Here is a 21,517-nt window from a genome sequence, read left to right as displayed (position 1 = left end):
GAACAAAGATGTTGTAATGAAATAATTATGGGTTGTTGCAATGAAAAAAGACTGCTTCTGGATAAAATGGGTGCATAACTACTACATCAAAAAGCAGAATTTGGAGTACATGCCTACACGTAAGGTTGCAAATTGGATGATCAAGAAAATCTTAGAGACTAGAGAGACCCTGCAGAGTCAATCCATGCAGGTCTCTTTGATTGATAAACTGAAGATATTGCAGGTGCACGAGCAATTTTTGATTAAGAAGGCCTACCTCATGCTGATGCCCCAGTATCAAAAAGTCCCTTGGAAGAGCATATGGTCTTACAGTCAAGCATCTACCCCAGATTCAAATTCATCATATGGCTAGTTGCACATGAAAGACTAGCAATAGTGGATAAACTATATAAAATATGAGTGCAAGTGCCTCAGGATTGTGCTTTCTACAAAGCAACTACTGAAACACTTGAGTATCTATTCTTTGAATGCTCAGTAACAAGAAGAGTGTGGAGCAGACTACTGGTGTTGTTAGGCATGAAAAGGAACATAACTGGCTAGGAATAGGAGCTTAGCTGGGCATGTCGAATGGCTGTAAAGAACTTAGATAGATTTGCTTAGTTCTTTTGTATGTAATTATCTGTACATCTTATGTTTTCCATTTTATAAGCAATTTCTAGACTTGAAGTAGGCATTGATGAAATGTGTAATCTAGGACTAAACTTATATTCAGGATAGTAGTTGGTCAGCAACTAGGCATTGTACAAATATATTTTTTATTAATATAATTTTAACTTTAATAAAAAGATAATGCTAGAATTTGTGCTTACTGCAAGAAACCTGGCCATAACATTGATAAGTGTTATAGGATTCATAGTTTTCCTCTAGATTTTAAATTCATAAAGCAGAGGAAATTTTAGGGCAATGTGCAAGAAAATGATGTGTTTAACACAAATGAAAAGGGAAACCGGGGAAATGCTAATATACTAGGAGTGAAATCACTTACTCAAGAAAATGTGACACAACTGTTGTAGTTTCTACAACAGGTTAACATGGGCCAGCAGGGTGCAAGAACCTCTTATGCTTCTACAAATTTGAGTTGTGCTGGTATAGCCAATTTTTTCAATTTTTTTGTCCATTTTATTCAAATTGATAGTGATTCATGCATATTATATAGTGGAGAAACTGGGCATATTACTTTTAACAAAAAATTCTTTATCAACTACAAAGCTTTGCCTAAACCTGTCATGGTCAATTTGCCTAATTCACATAGAGTAAAAGTTACTCATTCATGTTCTGTTGCATTATTACCAAATCTAGTTTTGCACAATGTACTGTATGTGCCTTCCTTTAGATTCAATTTGTTGTATCTGCACAAGTTGTGCAGACAACTTTAACAGTATTTTCTTTTCACTCCTAATTCTTATTTTCTGCTGCAGGGCCCTTCACTCAAAAGCCCTATGGAGATTGGTAAGGTGAAATGAGGCCTATAATCCTCAAGTCAAGACTAGCAACTCCAGTTTTTCAAAGTTTTCCTAAGTCTAGTATCTTTGTATCTAGGCAGAAATTTAGTTTTGTTCCTGTTTTTAATTCATGTTTTGCTTTTTCTAAATCCAATGTACAAGAAAAGCTGGGGTATTATAGGATAGGCCACATGCCTTTGAGCAATATGAAGAAATATTTTGATGTTTTTGTTCCCTCGTGTTTCAATTATTCTACTCCTTGTCTTATTTGTCCTATGTCTAGACAATCCAAGCTTCCTTTCCCTTGAAGCTCTATATCATCTAAAAACGTTTTTGAACTAATGCATGTTGGATACTTGAGGAGCTTACAAGGATCCCATCTATGATGGTTATAAATATTTCCTTACCATAGTTGATGACTACAATAGAGGTACATGGATTTACTTACTACGTACCAAATCAAATGCTTTCATTGTCATATAATCTTATTTGGCCATGGTAGAAAGGCAATTTCATACAAAAGTTAAGATTATAAGATCAGATAATACTTCTGAATCGGGGTCTGGTAATGTTCAAACAGAATTCTTGCAATCACAGAGAATTATACATTAAACCAGTTGTGTCTCAACTCCACAATAGAATGGAGTTGCGGAGAGAAAGCATATACACTTGCTAGAGACATCTAAAGCCTTGTTGTTTCAATCTTATTTGCCTATATCATTCTGGGGGAATGCATACTCACATCCACCTACTTGATCAACATATTCCCTTCTAGAGTGTTAAATATCAAGACTCCTTATGAAGTCCTCTTTCAAGCCAAACCTAATTATTCTGCTTTAAAATGCTTTGGATGTTTATGTTTTGCCTCTATAATTTCAAGACATAGAACCAAATTTGACTCACGGGTTGTTCCTTGTGTGTTTTTAGGTTATCCGCATGGTAAAAAAGTCTATAAAGTTGTTGTTCTTAAGACACTAAAGGTCTTCATATCTAGAGATGTAGTAATCCATGAGGAATTCTTTCCCTTTGCTTCTATCAAATCTGATTATACATGGACTTCTTATTTGCCTGCTGCTACATTGCACAATTCCTTTCCCTTAAACTCAGATTCTTCATAACATTTGTGTTCACCAGACAACCAACATTCTAATCCTACCCCTTTCTCTACTAATGTTGTTTCTCCCACTCTTATCCTCTCACCACAGACTCCTTGCCTTAGTGCAACTTTCTTTCCTACCAGTCCATTGCAAACTTCTAGTGTACCTTTTCCCTCACTCTCCTATCCTGTTTCTCTACCTATATTGGATACCCTCATTAGAAAGTCTATTAGACCTCACAATCCTTCTATATACCTTAAAGATTACATTTGTAATGCTCTTCAACTCTCAGATGTGAGTAATGCCAATTTTCTTGCACCTGCCTCTCCCACATCTTTGTCTTTTAGTAGCCTACCCACCACTAATCAATATATGTTCAATTCTTTATCTAATATGCATGAAACTATTAGTTGTTCACAGGCTGCACATCACCCAAGCTGGCAAGAAGCCATGGAATAGGAAATTACAGCTCTTGAGCTCAACAGAACTTGGGAGGTCATGGAATTACCCCTAGGTAGAAAGGGGCTACCTTGTAAATGGGTCTACAAGGTAAAGCAACATTCAGATGGTAGTGTATAAAGGCTAAAGGCCAGGTTGGTGATAAGAGGAGATATACAGAGAGATGGAATAGATTTCAATGAAACCTTTTCTCCAGTGGTCAAGATGACCACTATCAGATGCATCCTAGACACTATCGAATCTGCACTCTTAAGCCTTTAAAATTTCATTTTTACCTTTCTCAATTTGCGTGCGCAGTCCGGGCAGGTTTTCGAAAAGCTTTTATATTGAAAACTAATGAAAATAAGAATTTTTGCCTTAAAAGTTAATTTTAGTTGACTTCGGTTAATATTTTTGGTAAACGGGCTCGGATCTGTGCTTTGACGGTCCTGGTAGGTTCGTATCGAATTATGGGACTTGGGTGTATGCCCAGAATCGAATTTGGAGGTCCCTAGCTTGAGTTATGAATTTTTGATGAAAATTAAAAGTTTGAAAATTATTTGTTTTTAAGAATTGATTGATATTTTGCATTGTTAGTATCGGGTCCGTATTTTGGTTTCGGAGCCCGGTACAGGTTCATTATGATATTTAAGACTTGTCGGTGAAATCTAGTATGAAGCAAAGTTGATTTGACGTGATTCAGACGTCCAGTTGAGAAAATTGAAATTTTAAAGTGTTCTTGAGAATTTCATTTGATTTGGTGCTAAATTCGTAGTTCTAGGTGTTATTTTGGCTATTGGATTATGCGAGCAGGTCCGTATGATATTTATAAACTTATGTGCATGTTTGGTTTGGATCCCCGAGGGCTCGGATGAGTTTCGGATAGGCTACGGGGTGATTTGCACTTAGAAAATCTGAGATTTTTGCTGCAGCGGCTATTCTGGTGTGCCTTTCTTCGCGTAGGTAGTGTCGCGAACGCGAAAGGTAAAATGGGGGCAGGGGAATTTCCTTCTTCGCGAACGCGAAGGACTGGTCGTGAACGCGAAGCGTTGGGGTGGTACCCTTCGCGAACGTGATCTGTCTCACGCGAACGCGATAGTTTAAGGGACCTGGGGGGGGGGGGGGGGGTCATGTTCTTCTATGCGAACACGTCCACTGGGTCGCAAACGCGAAGGCTTGGGGGGGAGCTTCCTTACGCGAACGCGTAGAAGGACTCGCGAACGCGAGGGCCTTAGGCCGCTGTGCATCGCGATCACGACAGGCCTCTCGCGAACGCGATGAAGGCCTATCCAGTGACTTAAAAACACACTCCAAACACGGGTTTAACCCATTTCTTCAACATTTTTCAAGAACCAAATGGGTAGAGACAATTTTCAAGAGTCATATTCTTCCCTAAAGTGTTGGTAAGTGATTCTAAACCATTTTCTTTCAATTACCCATTACATTTTATGAATTATCAACCTAAAATCTAGAGTTTTCATGGTAGAATTAGGGGTTAGGGTAGAAACTAGGGATTTCGGGAATTTGGGGATTTAGACCTCAATTTGAGGTCAGATTTCAAAACCAATTATATATTCGGGCTCGGGGATGAATGGGTAATTGGATTTTGGTCCGAACCTCGGGTTTTGACCAAGCGGGCCCGGGATCAATTTTTTGACTTTTTGGAGGAAAAATTTGGGAAATTTAATTTATGCAATATAATTGATTTCTTTAAAAATACTTGATATTATTGAGTCATTTTTGAATAGATACGAGTGGTTTAGAGGTGAATTCCAAAGAAAAAGCTATGATTGAGAATTGAGTGGCCTTCGGAGCGAGGTAAGTGTCGTGTGTAACTTTGGCTTGAGGGAATATGTATTATGTGTTTATTTGCTACGTGTTTGGTTGTTCAATACGATGTATAGGTGAGGTGACGAGCATCTATGCGTCGTTGTCGAGTCATAGCCTGCGAATGAAATTTTATTCTTGTCTATTTTGTAGCCTTAAATTCTACTATCCATGCTTTGCGGGTTATTTGAAATGTTGGGTGACTTATATCTGGTTTCACTGAGATTTGATAACTTTCGAATATTGATTCAAGGTTAAGGTTACATTGTGCTATTGATTATGGGTAAAATACTGATTTCTTTGTGATACTCCTATCTATCAGTTGTTATTGATTCTGTGATTTGTGAGGAGGAGTGTAAAGCACGAAGGGTGATGTTGTGCATGCATTATTTATATTGTGAGGAAAAGTGTAAAGCACGAAGGGTGATGCCGTGTATATTATGAGAGTAAAAGCACGAAGGGTGATGCCGTGCCGTTCTATTTATTTATTTGGTGAGGTTGAGAGTAAAAGCACGAAGGGTGATGTCGTGCCGTTCTATTTATTTATTTGGTGAGGTTGAGAGTAAAAAGCACGAAGGGTGATGCCGTGCAGTTTTCCCTTGCTGTTTTATGTACTCAATTCGTTTAAGGATATTTGGTTTAATTCTGTCTTTTTATTATTCTCACTCTTTATATTGTATTCCCCCACTGTATGTCCCCTTCCCATTATTTCCGCGTTATTTCTTTATTTACTGTTATTGCCACTAGCATGATTATACTGTTCATGTTATATGTGAGTGTCTTGTCCTAGCCTCATGACTACTTCGCCGAGGTTAGGCTCGACACTTACCAGTACATGGAGTCGGTTGTACTGATGCTGCACTCTGCACTTTCTGTGCAGATTTTAATACCGGCTCAGGTTGATCGAGATTTGCTATTGGTACGCTGTCTGGAGACTCAAGGTAGATGTGTCGGCATTCACAAACCTTGAAGTCCCCGTCTATCTTTTATGTCATACTGTTTTCTTTCATTCAGACAGTTGTATTTCTTTCAGGCTATTACTTGTAGTAAATTCTAGAATGCTCGTGAATTGTGACTCCAGATCCGGGTGGTAGTAATTAATACAGTTTAATAATATTCTATACTTATTATTTTCATCTTAGTTAATTATTGTTATTTACTGAATGGAAATAAGGAATTGGTTTAACAATTTTCTAATATTGGCTTGCCTAGTAAGTGAAATGTTAGGCACCATCACGGTCCCGTTGGTGAAAAATTTTGGGTCGTGACAGGTACTTTATCAATTGGATGTGAACAATGCATTCTTACATGGTGATTTAAACGAGGAAGTCTATATGAAATTCCTAGTTGGCTTTATATCACCTTCTCCTAGCCATGTTTGTAAGTTGAAAAAGTCCATTTATGGTCTTCGTCAAGCTTCTAGGCAATGGTACTCTAAGCTCAATACTGCTCTTAATTTTAAAAGGTGTACACATTCATTGAATAATTATTCTTTAATTTTTTAAAAGACAAATTATTCTATCTCTATTGTCGCAGTGTATGTCGATGACATACTATCAACATGTAATGATGCAAAGGAATTGACTGCATTAAAGGATTTTCTACATCAAGAATTTAGAATCAAGGACCTTGGAAGCTTACATTATGTTTTGGGTATGGAAGTTCTCCGTGAGCCTTATGGTTTGATTCTATCTCAGAGGAAGTTCACCCTTTATTTACTGCACGAATTTGATTCTTTCCACAAGACACCTATTTCTTGTCCTCTTGATCCTTCTGTTCACCTCTTAGCTAAGACTGGTGCTCCCATTTCAGACCCGACCTTGTATTGTCATTTGTTGGGCAAGCTGAACTATTTAACACATACAAGGTTGGATCTGTCTTTCCGCGTACAACACCTTAGCCAGTATATGTAGGATCCTCGACAGGCCCATCTCAATGATGCACTTCGTGTTCTCCGCTGCTTATTAAAGGATCCTGGACTTGCCCTCTTCATGTCTTTATCTCCTTCATATCAACTCCTTTCATTTTGTGATTCCGACTGAGCCACTTGTCCAGATTTGCGTCGATCCGTCAATGGTTTCTACATTTCTCTTGGCTCATCTCCAATTTTGTGGAAATCCAAAAAGCATTCGTCTCTTTCTCTAAGCTTTGCAGAGGCTGAATACCGCTCAATGCGACGGGTTGTAGCTGAGCTCACATGGTTGGTACGCCTGTTTGATGATCTTTCTATTCCAATTTCCCTTCTTGTTTCTCTTTATTCAGATAGTCAGATAGCAATCTATATCGCGAAAAACCCTATATTTCACGAAAGAACGAAGCATATAGAACAAGACTGTCATTTCGTCAGACAACAGTTCCTTGTCGGGCCGATTTCCCTCTCCTATGTTCGCTCCTCTTCTCATCTCGCAGATATGTTCACAAAGTCTCTCAAAAGGCCGGTTCATCACAATCTTTTGGGCAAGTTGGGTGTCCTTTCATCCCCCTCCAACTTGAGGGGTGTGTGTGCTGGTCTTAGAAATGAAAATGGTAGTCTTCTCGAACTTTCTGATGGTGATATGCAGAGAGACAAAAGAGACAAAGGCAGCTAGGTTTTACTTATGTTACTTTGTGTCTGAAGAGAGGTGTATATCTTATAAAAACGGGTCAAGGCATATTGGAATCTATTGTGATTGAGCTCATTTTACTTTGGATTTAACTTTCAACAATTGGGCCTTAAAGCTTTAGCTGTTTTTATTGACCCAATCTAGAAGGACCCAAAAGATACAACAAAAATACTCTACATAGTAGATAAAATTATTCTTTTGTAAATATTCCTTAGTTAGTTACAATAACTGTTAGGAGTAGACTAGTAAAATACTGCCAGCTGGCAAAGTTTATTTAGACTAGATTTCGTTCTTTTGTATTTATACGTTACACTGTACAGAGAAATAAACACACAAAAAATTTTCCAAAACTATTTTATTTCATTCTCTTCATTTATATAGTCGTTGCCTTTGGTAAAAACCTTTTTCCCTGATTTCAGTAATTAGTTTAGTTTTAAAGTTTAGCTTTGTTTCTTGTTTATGTCTCTATGACTGTCTGTTGTGTTATGAGAGTGATTAAGTAGTTTCGAATAGTTAGTAGTTTATATTAATCAATTTAGCTATATTATTTCGTTCCTTTTTACTAGCTTGGTCAATCACTGCTATTGTTTATTTTTTTGATTTTAATTAGCTTATGTGTTGATGTTTTTTTGGTTTAAATATTTTGAGAGACGTGGTAGTTAGTTTATAAGCTTGTTTGGTTGGTTTGATAGCCAAATTGTTGCATTTCGAATTCTGATTAGTAGTAGTTTATCATGGGGACTGTCTTGGTTGTTTTAGGCTCTGAATATTTGAGCTAAATGAGAGGAAAGGGGAAGAAAGAGAGAGTACTTGAGTGTAGGGTCCGTGTTTGGTTGCTTTTACTGTTAAGGACTATTTTGGAGTATAATACTCCAAAAGACTGTCCAGATTTGGTGAGGAAAAAGTGTTTCTTGGGTAGATTTTTGGTTTTGGACAGATGTTCTGTCAAAAAGTTATCATTTTAAACAAAAATCTGTCCTATGGTCCTTTATCCTCCTATATAAAGAAGAGTTTCTTTCCTCACTATGGACACATATCTGAGAGTGTAAAATATCAGTTGAACATCTAATAGTAAGTTGAAGATTTGTGAGCTTGGGAGTGATTCTTAGAGTGTAAAAACTTTGAAGGAGAAAAGAGATCCTTTAGGCAATCTTAAACTTGTTAGTTTCTGGGTTCAATTGTTGAATTTGTCATGACCCAAAATCAATCTAAAGGTCGTGATGGCGCCAGACATCGCTGTTAGGCAAGCCAAAAATATATACTTAATTTGGTTCTCGTTTTAATATTTTGAATCATATTTTCCTTCCATTAAATAGTAAAAGATGGAATTCACAATGTAAATAATAATATATTTAACAATTTCAATACAGAACAACCCATAAGCGCCCCAAAACCCGGTCACAAGTGCATGAGCATCAACTAGGTACTTTGAAGGAGACTCTGCCTGCTGCAGGTCCTAATATGAAATGCAACTCACGTAAGTCCCCGCATGCATACACGCCTCTGCTCTCACAAGGCCACTAGTCACATATGTACCTGCACAAAAATGTGCAGCAAACTATTATCTTAGATAATTGACTTATTGTGGTCATGTTCAGGGGAGGCTCTAAGGCTTTGGGCAGTGAGGCCATTGCCTTAGGTCCCCAAATTTATTTTAAATTCTTATTATTATTGTTACTATTATATATTATATAATTTATATAAATAATTAAAATAAAAAAAAGTATTACAGTATATTTTTTGTTACTTGATTGAGGTTATTTTATACAATAAATTTATAAATTATGATAATTTTTTCCCCTCATTAATTAGTATATTTGACAAGAGTGGGTTGCTATAGTGGTGAGCGCTCTCCACTTCCAACCAAGAGGTTGTGAGTTCGAGTCACTCCAAGAGCAAGGTGGGTAGTTCTTTGAGGGAGGGAGCTGAGGGTCTATCGAAAACAGTCTCTCTACTCCAGGGTAAGGGTAAGGTCTGCGTACAAACTACCCTCCCAAGACCCCACTAGTAGATTATACTGGGATTAAAGGCCTCCGAATATGATTTCGCCTTAGGCCCCGAGATCTGTTGAGCCGCCCCTGGTCATGTTATCTATGTGTATGTCTAGATCTGTCATAGTCTTGTTAAAAAATGCAAACTTGAAGCACATGGCATGAATCTTTAAGCTTATTTGAAAATCTTGAATGGTAAGAACTCTAAGTGTCGTAACAATATATACACACATATATATAGTTGTAGTTTCTATTCTATGTTTCAAAGACCGACTTTGTAATAAGCTCTTTACCATTAGATTTTCTGTAAATTAAAGTTTAACTATAAATACATTAAATTCTCCGCTAGTTGTTTTAAAAAGAAAAAGAAATGCATCTTGAAGAGTCCAATATCCTCTCCAAATTTCTGTTTTTTTATTATTGTTGGTTTGAAATATTATATGTAATTTGGGTATTATGCTCACTGTTAGATTGCATTAATGATTAACACCAATGTCCTCTGTTGTTTGAATTTTGTGGTTTAAATATGATTTATAAAAACCAATAAAAGATGATCTTTGAAATAGAGTTATGAATAATTGGCCCATGAGATTTAATCTGCCGAAAAGAGGTACTAAACTTAACTCGTTGGGCCCAACAACTTCAGCATTAAGCTGGCCTAGTTTTCTTTAAGAAGAATTCACCTAAATAGCCGTCCACCCAATCACTTAAACTAAAAATAGCCAGCGAAGGTATTATATATGTATAACTTATGTACTATATGTATATAATTACATGTAATCAATATATAATTTATGTATATGGATAGAAAAAGTAAATAATGAATATGGGCGGCTATTTATGTAAAGATCCCCTTTAACAACAAAGCTGTCCATTTTCTATATAGCTAATTGGGCCACACGAATCCATTTCAGCTGGCTGGTTTTGTATACTAAATTGCAACAGTCCAGTACCAATAAAATTCATGAGTTTGCCCATTCTCTTTTAATAACAAAGTTGAGCTATTTTTTTTTCAATAGATCAATAGAGTGGCCAAATGCCATAAAAAACAATAAAGGAATTAATTAATAACTTAATTACCTCAAATAATTTAAACGATAAAAAAATTCTAGGCACGTTTCAAATGTAGACCATGTATTCATACACAATCTTTGGCAACATTTAATTGATAAAATAGTCACGTGTGAATTCCTGCTCATTGACTCTTTAATAATAAATTGTGTTTGATCATGCATTCATACTCGCTCCTTGGTTAAACACACATGATAAAAAGAAAGACCTCGTGTGCTTATACGCTCCTAGGCTAAAATTAATAAAATTTAGTTAATTACTAAAAGGTAATAGACAACTATACTTCAAGGCAATACCACACAGTTTATCCATATTCTTTAAGCCACGTTTTAATAAATAAAAGCGACCATGCTAGAACCACGGAATTCGGAGAGTGCCTTACACCACCTCCCCGGTCAACAAAATTCTTTACCCGGTCTCTTGTTTTTGTGGACCAATAAAAATAGAGTCAAACTTTCCTTTGAATAGGGATTCAAATAAAAAGTGACTTGGAACACCAAAAATCAATTCCAAGTGGCGACTCTGTAAGTAAAATAATCTTTACTCAAATTTGTCACTTTAATTGAAAAAACTCTTTAATCCACAACAATTCACATAATATATTTTGCGGGTGGTAAAAAGGGGTGTGACAATCGGTGCAATACGGTAGTTTGTATCAAATCATTAGCATTGATGTTTTCTATATTTTTAAACTTTATTGAGATAACTTTTTCCATTGCTATGGAGTAATTTTCGTTAGGGTGTTGACATATATGGTGTACTGATAACTTGATTAGGGATTCGATTCTTGACAATTATTTTAATTAATTGATGGGTTTTAATTCGTATTGGAAGTTATTTATTATTTTGATTAATCGAAAGAGGAGCTTGATATTGAATTTCTTTACATCTTACGCTCTAGTTTAAATTTGTGATTCAACTAGGTAATCGAAAGAGCCTCTTGAATTATTAATCAAACTAGAAATAGGGAAATATTCGTGAGAAGTTACCCTTTAGACTAAAATCATCATTTTATTCGTTGCAATTATTCACCATTCTTCAATTGGATTAATTACTGAAATTAACATTTAATCGAAAGAGAAACATTAACTTCAAGTCTAATCTAATTATCTGTTGAATTCGTGAGAATCAATAGTATTATAGAGTGAGCTAATTCAACAATTGGATCCCGAGTCAATTGTCTTGCACCTGTCTAGTCAATTACCCTTATTTCTCTCATTGATATTTCTTTATTGCTCATATGTTATCTTCCGTGATCAATTGCTAATTGCTTAAGTTTTAGTAGTTAACCATAGTTGATAATCATTCAATCAAGAGTTAATTTTTCTGGATAGTAATTAACTAAAGATTATTTAAATACTATTTAAATCCAATCCATGTGGAGACAATAAATTAACTATACTATCTTTGACTAGTGAGCAATAATTTAGTGCTGTGTTCTGCGCTCGTAAGTGGCATAATAAAATTTTCTCGTTGGATATGATATAGATAAAATGACCGTATCCTTCAAGGCCACTGATTGCATCAAGTTGGCCTAATTTATTTAATTAGCTTTAGACTTCTTCAGTCTGTTATATTCTACTTTGATACTCATACGTGGACTTCAGTATGTATCATCTATGGAGGAAAAAATTCTATTGTTTTGTGCCTTTTTCACAGTTAGATCTGTAGCAAACTTATCCTCACTGAGTATGCTTGAGGGTCTATGAGTGTTTTCCCTATAGTTGTTGTTAATCCTTACAATGTATACTATTGACCCTCTTAGGCATATCAGTTGGTGAACAAAAAATGGACTTTGTTGTTAATCCCTCTACTGGTTTTCAAGAGGATAATATTGTGATTGACTCATAAACTACTTATACTTTCCTTCCTTCACCGTTCTATAACCAACTTGAAACATTAGTGAGAGAAACCATTGAAAAAGAATCGTGGGTTGACAACTCATCATCTGAGTGGAGTCTTTCCTACAAAGATCCGGAAGGCATTATATTCCTCCAATGAAGCTTTATTTTTATTGAAGATGATGTGCTATTATCTATGGAGAATATAATGCCATTCTCGTCGGATACGATTTAGATTGTGTTGGTTATTAAACAAAGATTGTTATAACTAACAAAGATGCACATTTCTTGCACTCATGTTGAGATAGATGTGTGGGAATACCAGGGTCAATAAGATTAGGAATAAAGACATTCAGCTCAGGATAGGAGTAGTCTCAGTGGGGGACAAGATGTGGGAAGCGAGACTTAGATGGTATGGTCGTGTGAAGAGAAGAAGCACATATGTTCATACAAAGAGGTGTGAGAGGTTGACCCTTGGTGGGTTTGAGAAGGGGTAAAGGTAGGCGAAAGAAGTATTAGAGAGAGGTGACTAGGTAAGATATGGCGTTGCTTCAGCTTACGGAGGACATGACCCTTGACAAGAAGCTGTGCAGGTTGAGAATTAAGATAAAAGGCTAGTAAATAGTCGAGAGTATTTGTTTCCAATACCAGTAGTAGTGGTTTGGTCTTGTATTATGTTATTGTTATATTTCTATTACTACATGTTGTTTCTTTCGCTTCATTTTCTTATTATCTTATTGGTATTTGAGCAATCATAATATCACCCCATAATTGAGGTATTTGTAGTCTTCAACAACAATTACTACAAGAGTAAAATAAAAAAAAATAACTAATTTTATCTTGAAATTCTAAAATAATAAATAATTTGAGACAACTATTCAGCTTATCCACGGTTTTCAAAAATAATGTCTCCTATATCTTCTCCAAATTCACTCCGGACTGAGTTAGTACCTGACCCTCTAGGTGTATACTTTATAAACTTTTCTGTTGGAACTCCTCCAAAGTTCCAACTGGCACTTATTGACACTGGCAGTCATATTAATTCGATACAATGCCAACCTTGTCTAGATTGTTACAAGCAAGATATCCCCATTTTCTATCCCGTAAACTCTTCAACCTTTAAGTTGATATCATGTAATTCAGACAAATGCTTTTAGAATAGCTGCCAAGGAATTGTATTCTGCGACCCACGTTGCTAGTAGTTACTCATTTGGTGATGTAGCCACAAAAATTTCACTTTCTATTATGAAAATGGAGAAAAAATTTCTTTCCCAAGTATTGTTTATGGATGTGGTCACATATCCAAATCTACACTAGTGAACCCTATGATGTCTGGCGTAATAGACCTTGGCGCTTCTCATGCGTCTTTAGTGTCGCAACTTAGTCTAACATTTGGACAAAAACTTTCCAACTATTTTGTGCCAAGGGCACAACTAGATATCCCTAGCAAACGTACCTTTGGTGACAATCGAGTTATTGTTAAACCTACTTTTGTGCACTATTTCTTGACCCTCTTAGGCATACCGGTTGGTGAACAAAAACTTTACCTTGTTGTTAATTCCTCTACTATTTTTCAAGAGGAAAATATTGTGATTGACTCAGGAACTACTTATACTTTTCTTCCTGCACCGTTTTACAATCAATTCGATACATTGGTGAGAGAAGCCATTAAAGTAGAACTGTGGGTTGACAACTCATCATCTGGGCTAAGTCTCTGCTACAAAGATCTGAAAGGCACTGATATTCCTCCAATGACGCTTCATTTTATTGGAGCTGATGTCCTATTGTCTGGGGAGAATATAATGCCTCCAATTCTAAATAGTAGCAGAATTCAGTGCCTAGCCTTTAAACGAACGGAAGATCAGTCTTTCTTTGGCAATATGGCCCAATCAAACTTTCTCTTCAGATACAATTTAGATAAAAATGATCGTATCTTTCAAGGCCATTGATTGCAACAAGTTGACCTGATTTAGTTCCAAAATAGGTTTCAGTCCGTATTATGAAATTATAATCTACTTTGTTATTTGTGAAGTTCCGTCCATATCTACCTATTAACAAAGAAAATATCTATTAGTGCTTGTTTATATTCTTTGTAATTGTACTTATTTGTCAGGGTCCATGATCATCATTTTATAATAAACATGATCAATCAAGAAAATAAGATTATTATAATGTATGCACGAAAAAAAACATATATTTACGAATAAAACTTTTCAACATGGTGTTAAAAAAAATTTCAAGGATTGAAAATTACTCTAACATATCGCTTCGGGCATAGTTAGTTATCCAATGTAAGTTAAGTTTTAGTAACGAAACATAAAAGATGCACGTGCTATGAGTATATAGAATGCGTGCATGAGATGTGCATCTTTTCTAGCCATAAAAGTTTATCTTGCTCTACCGTGCCCTATACATATTTGTTAGCAATATCAATACTTTATGGCTTCAACACAAATTTAATCCACTACTTCACATCCAAATCACCTTTTTTTCATTAGCCTCTACTAAATTAAAAACGCATAAAAAAATATCATACTTATGAGTGCATGAAATATGCATCTTTATTAGTTATAAAAATCTTTGTCTTATAATCAACGCAATCTGATACTATAAAAGAATGACTTTATACATATCAAACGCTAATATTTGTTTGTTAGTTTTGCATTTTAAAAGAAAAATATATATGAAATTAATGGTATTTTCTTAAAACTATAATATTGATAACCAAATATTGACTCATAAAATAGTTATAGGTCCACATAAATTGACACATAAGGAGTATTAAAAGGTTATCCCTTTTCTTTGCCTAAAGAGTGAACAAGTTTATACTAAGTGATTTCTATTATTAGGGAACAAGTTTACCTATAAATATATTTGAAGGTCCAACGGATGGTTGGGAAGGGGTGTCTATCATATTTGTCCTTTGTGAGAGATGTTAATGCTGATACTCCTACTATTGATTTTGTATCGGTAGTACGATACTTTTCGGATGTGTTTCCTGTAGACCTGACGGGCATGCCACCCAACAAGGATATTGATATTAGTATTGACTTGATGCCGGGCACTCAACCCATTTCTATTCCTCAGTATCGTATGGCATCAACTGAGTTAAAGGAATTGAAAGAGCGAGGGTGTTCTCTAAGATTGACTTGAGGTCTGGGTATCACCAGTTAAAGATTCGGGACTCGAATATTCTCAAGACGACATTCAGGACCCGCTACGGTCACTATGAGTTCCTTGTGATGTCTTTTGGGCTGACTAATGCCCCAGCAACATTCATGCATCTGATGAACAGTGTATTTCAGCCATATCTTGACTCGGTCGCCATAGTGTTCATTGATGATATCCTGGTTTACTCACGTATCCAGGAGGAGCAAGCACAACTAGGGGTGAGCGTTCGATACTTCGATATGGAATTTAATAACTACAGTTCGATATTTCGATATTCGATATATCAATTGTGCATTCCAAATACAGTACTAAAGTAGTTCGGTACGGTTCAATATTTTCTTATTTGGTTCGGTACGGTTTCGATATCATACCAAAGTCTTTCAAATCTCCCAAGATTATGCTATGCCTATTACCTAACGTCTCTTCTGACTTATGCTGAGAATTCAACCACTCAAAGGAAAACTTAGAAAATGAATCTTGATAATTACATAGAGTAAAAAATAATTCCTGGAGTGCAGTGACCTAGATTTAACAATTGCAACATTGGATTCTGAAAAGAAAATGTGAACATTGCAAATAGACAGCAGGAAATTTATGCTCTAAGATGATATTTTTCTTTCTTACTTACTCTTTTACTCTAAGATGATATTGTTCTTTTGTCAGTAGCCTAAGGGAATCTGGCAAAGCTTTTCAAAGGAATGTAATGTTTGAAAAATCTAGCGACTCGAGCTTCTTGATTTTATTTTAATGTAGTCCTTCTCAGCTGGCAACCTCAATACTCTTTGACGGTAATTTTCTAGAAAAGAAAAATATAAGACTAAGTTTGGCAAAAACAATGATTCTTAAATTCTTAAGTTTAAGTACGTAACTCAGATCTTTTCACTAGCTAAAACCCCCCAAAACATTTATTCTTTAAATGCTCAAAAATAGATTATTCAACATAAGAAACTTAATGAAATATAACAAGTTAAAACTAACTTAAAACCTGAAGAATGAAGAAGTTGTGAACTTGTTGAAGACTTGAAGATTGAAAAATAAAGGTCAACAATGAGTAAACAAACAGTTGCTGAGGAGAGAAGTCGTCGTCGCCGAGGTCGTGAAGTCTTTGTCGTCATCTCTGCTATTGTAGTCGTGAATTACAGCAGAAGTCAAGCAATGTTTTTGAGAGAAATTAGGGTTAGAAAATAGAAAAGGGAAGGGGTAAGCAGAAGCTAAGTTTTTCCGTATGCTCTCTAAGTCTCTAAGCCCTAAGGGACTAACTAAGGCCTAAGGGATTAGGGGTGTTGGGCTTAGGTTTATTCTCGATTGGGCTGGAAAATAAAAATAGATATGGGCTTGGACTTAATATATTTCGATATACCGAAATATCAAAAAATCAATACCGAGTACCGTACCGAAATACCAAAAAATCTATACTGAGTAATACCAAAAAACTGAAAAACTGGATACCGAAATACAAAATTAATTTGGTTCAATTCAGAATTTAGTTTTTCAAATTTTATGCCCATCCCTATGCACAATATTTGAGGATTGTACTACAGAGGCTGAAGGGGGAGAATTTTTATGCCAAGTTCTCCAAGTGTGAGTTTTGGCTTAGTTCGGTGGCGTTCTTGGGGCACGTGGTGTCCAGTGAGGGGATGAAGGTGGATCCAAAGAAGATAGAGGCGGTTTAGAGTTGGCCCAGACCGTCCTCAACTACTGAGATTCAAAGCTTTCTTGGCTTGGCCGGTTATTATCGTCGCTTCGTGGAGGGTCTTCTCGTCTATTGTAGCGCCTTTGACCAAATTGACCCAGAAGGGTGCTCCATTTAGGTGGTCAGATGAGTGTGAAGAGAGCTTTCAAAAGCTCAAGACTTCCTTAACCACAACTCCAGTTCTAGTTTTGCCTTTAGCGTCAAGATCTTATACAGTGTATTGTGATGCATCTCGGATCGGTATCGGGTGTGTCTTGATGCACGAGGGTTGAGTGATTGCTTATGCTTCACGCTAGTTGAAGCCCCGTGGGAAGAACTACAATGTTCATGATTTAGAGTTGGCAGCCATCGTTCATGCATTGAAGATTTGGAGGCATTATATATACGGTGTGTCTTGTGAGGTATTTACGGATTATCGGAGTCTCCAGCACTTGTTCAAACAAAAAGATCTAAACTTGAGGTAGCAAAGATTGTTGGAGCTACTAAAGGACTATGATATTACCTTTCTGTATCATCCCGAGAAGGCCAATATGGTGGCCGATGCCCTAAGTAGAAAAGCGGTGAGTATGGGTAGCCTTGCATTTATTCCTATTGGTGAGAGAACGTTTGCAGTTGATGTTCAAGCCTTGGCCAACTAGTTTGTGAGATTAGATGTTTCAGAGTCCAATCGGGTTCTAACTTGTATGGTTTCTCGGTCTTCTTTATATGATTGCATCAGAGAGCGCCAATATGATGATCCTTATTTGCTTGTCCTTAAGGACACAGTTTAGCACGGTGATGCGAAAGATGTTACTATTAGGGATGATGAGGTGTTGAGGATGCAGGGTCAGATTTGTGTGCCTAATGTAGATGGGCTATATGAGTTGATCTTTGAGGAGGCCCACATTTCGCGATATTCCATTCATCCGGGTGCCGCAAAGATGTACTAGGACTTGAGGCAGCACTATTGGTGGAGGAATATGAAGAAGAGTTACGCTGATCGGAAGGTTCGTGATGTTGTTTACATGATTAGGGAGAAAGTACTACTCAGAGTTTCGCCCATGAAGGGTGTTATGAGGTTCGACAAGAAGGGCAAGTTGAGCCCTCGGTACATTGGTCTGTTTGAGGTGCTTTAGAGGATTGGAGAGGTGGCTTACAAGCTTGCCTTTCCGCCTAGTCTATCGAGTGTTTATCCAGTGTTTCATGTTTCTATGCTCCGAAAGTATGTCAGCTATCCGCCTTATATTATGGTCTCCAGCACGGCTCAGTTGGATGGTGATTTGACTTATTATATGGAGCAGGTGGTCATTTCGGACCGACAAGTTCAAAAGTGGAGGTCAAAGAACATAGCTTCATTAAAGGTGTAGTGGAGAGGTCAGCCAGTCGAGAAAGCTACTTGGGAGACCGAGCGGGAGATGCGGAGCAGATATCCACACCTATTTGAGACTCCAGGTATGTTTCTAGACCCGTTCAAGGACAAACGTTTGTTTAAGAGGGGTAGGATGTAATGACATGGCCGGTTGTTTTGAATGTTGCAGCCCCGTTTCCCCATTTACTTCTTATTTTATGATCAATTTTCGTTATGTGACTTGTCGGGGTAGTTGGTTCGGTTTCGGAGATGTTTCAGAATGAGTTGAGACACTTAGTCTCAAGGTTGGACGCTTAAGTTGAAAAGGTTAATCGGATGTTGACTTATGTGTTAATGGCTCCGAATTGGAGTTTTGACGGTTCTAATAGCTCCGTTGGGTGATTTTGGACTTAGGAGTGAGTCTAGATAGTGATTTGGAAGTCTGTAGTTGATTTAGTCTTGAAATGGCAAAAGTTAGAAAATTAGAAGTTTTGGAAATTGAGAAGTTTGACCAAGAGTTGACTTTGTGGTTACCGGACTCAGATTTTGATTCTGGGAATTGGAGTAGGTCCGTTGTGTCTTTTATGACTTGTGTGAAAAACTTTGAGGTCAACCAGACGTGATTTGATAGGTTTCGGCATCGATTGTAGAAGTTGGAATTTATTAGTTTTCATTAGGTTTGAATTGGGGTGCGATTCATATTTTTGATGTTGTTTTATGTTATTTGAGGCCTCTACTAAGTTCGTGCCGTATTTTAGGACTTGTTTGTATAATTGGTTGAGGTCACGGGGGCTTCGGGTGGATTTCGGAGGGTTAGCAGAAGAATTTTGGACTTAAGAAAATGTTGATGGTTGTTGGACTAGTAATTCACTTGTGATCATTTTTATTCAATAATATTATTTTCCCATTGAATTTCCCACCTAGTTTTTTGTGTTTTTAAGGTTGAAGTTTGGGAGTTTTAGTCTAGGGATTGGAGAGTTAAGTTTGGGGATTTGAGTGACAATTTGGGGTTGGAATTTGGTAAATTTGGTATGGTTGGACTCATGGTTGAATGGGCTTTCGAATTTTGTAACTTTTATTGGATTCCGAAACGTAGACCCCGGGGTTGGATTTTTAGTTGATTTTTTGACTTTTGATTAAGAACTTAGTAATTTCATATGGAATTGATTCCTATAGCTTGAGTTGATCGTATAGAATTGTTTGTGGCAAATTTTGAGGCATTCCGAGCCCGGTTGGCGTGGCAAGGGCTTGTTGGATTAGAGATTTGCACGGTTTGAGGTAAGTAACACTTTTAAACTTGGTTCTGAGGGTATGAATCCCTGAAATTACGTGTTATATGATTTGTGTTGAGGTGACGGGCGTGTGGGCGTGTACCGTAGTAATTGTGATTCAGTTAATTCCGTGGAACTGTATAATTGTCATATCTGAATAATTTTGATGTACCCTATGTGTTAGAGCACTTGAGCTGTGGTTTACGTTAGAAATCATATTTAGGCTATGTGCTAGTGCTATTGGGACCCACATTGGTCAATCTTTGTTGTGGAGTTATTTGCTTAATTGTAGTTATGTACTCAGTCGCATTCATCATTGCATATCATATCTCAATCTCTTTTATCATACATTGTCACATCATGCATCATTGATTTGGGCTACTTAGCATGAGTGTTGTGAGCCCGAAAGACTGGAGAGATTGATGACTGAGTGACGCTGAGGGCCTGTTTGTGAGTGATATTTATGGGATCGGGCTGCACATCATAGCAGGCTTTATTGATTCATTCCATGATTGGCTTATTATAGCGCTTGGGTTGGATCTGCCACTCCGGAGTCTGCACACCCACAGTGAGCGCAGTTGCTATCGATTCATCTGCATTTGGGTTGGATCTGCCCTGGATTTATTTGCATTTGGGCTGGATCTGGCCTGGCCTGGATCTTCCCTGTACAGTGCTGAGTGATTGAGTGTGATGAGTGATAATTGAGATGGTCAGGTTGAGTACTCCCATAGTATGAGTAAGCGAGGCTTCCATTTTGTTGCATCACATACGATATGCATATTGGCATGTAGATATAGAGATTTCATATTACTCATATCATTCAGACTTGACATATTTTATCTGTTATGAGTTTAATTGTTAAACCTAGAAGCATGTCTACATTCCTGTACTGTTACCTGCAGATTATGAGTTTATCTGAGTCATTACTGTCATATGTTCTTTAAAATTCCGTACCGTTTAATTATGTATTTGGACCGTATTTTTTGGACTCGTCATTGCTTCAGTCCAAATGTTAGACTTGTTACTTATTGAGTTGGTTGTACTCATGCTACACCCTGCACTTTGTGTGTAGATCCAGGTATTTTCGGGCACGATAGCTGTTGATCTCAAAGTTTTCTGCCGTTCGGAGATTATCAAGGCAGTTGTCTTGGCGTCCGCTGACCTTGACTCTCCTCCCATATCCCTCTGTTTTACTTATTCAGTTCTTCTTTCTTAGATAGTGTATCAGACTATGCATTTGTATAGATGCTCACATACTCAATGACACCCGGATTTTGGGATATTTTGTATTGAGCTGTGACGTTTTTATTTAATTTTATGAGACTTTTACTTACTTAAGTTTATTTTCGTATAATTTAAATTTCAAGATGATGGTATGTGTGAGTTTTCAGCTTGCCTAATATCATGATAGGTGTCATCACGATACTTGGGATTTTGGGTCGTGGCAATTTTCACTTCAGTTGTTGTTAAACTTTTCAATGTGTACTATTGATCCTCTTAGGCATATCAGTTGGTGAACAAAAGTTAGAACTTTGTTATTGATCCTCCACTGTTTTTCAAGAGGAGAATATTGTGATTGACTCAGAAATTACTAATACTTTCCTTCCTACACCATTCTACAACTAACTTGAAACATTGGTGAGAGAAGCCATTGAAGTAGAACTGTGGGTTGACAACTTATCATTTGGGTCGACTCTCTACTACAAAGATCTAAAAGACACTGATATTTCTTCAATGATGCTTTA

At 36.8% G+C, this 21,517-nt stretch overlaps 1 protein-coding gene across 2 annotated transcripts in view; it reads right to left on the bottom strand.

Moving 5' to 3' along the window:
• LOC104102294 (chaperone protein dnaJ 1, mitochondrial) overlaps nt 1-21,517 on the bottom strand; it is a 115,187-nt gene that overhangs the window by 7,690 nt on the left and 85,980 nt on the right. The window lies entirely within an intron of this gene.

Source organism: Nicotiana tomentosiformis, chromosome 1, assembly GCF_000390325.3.
Source record: "Nicotiana tomentosiformis chromosome 1, ASM39032v3, whole genome shotgun sequence".
NCBI classification, from domain to species: Eukaryota; Viridiplantae; Streptophyta; class Magnoliopsida; order Solanales; family Solanaceae; genus Nicotiana; species Nicotiana tomentosiformis.
Note: the sequence above shows the minus strand (reverse complement) of the source record. Positions and strands in the feature narration are given on the sequence as shown.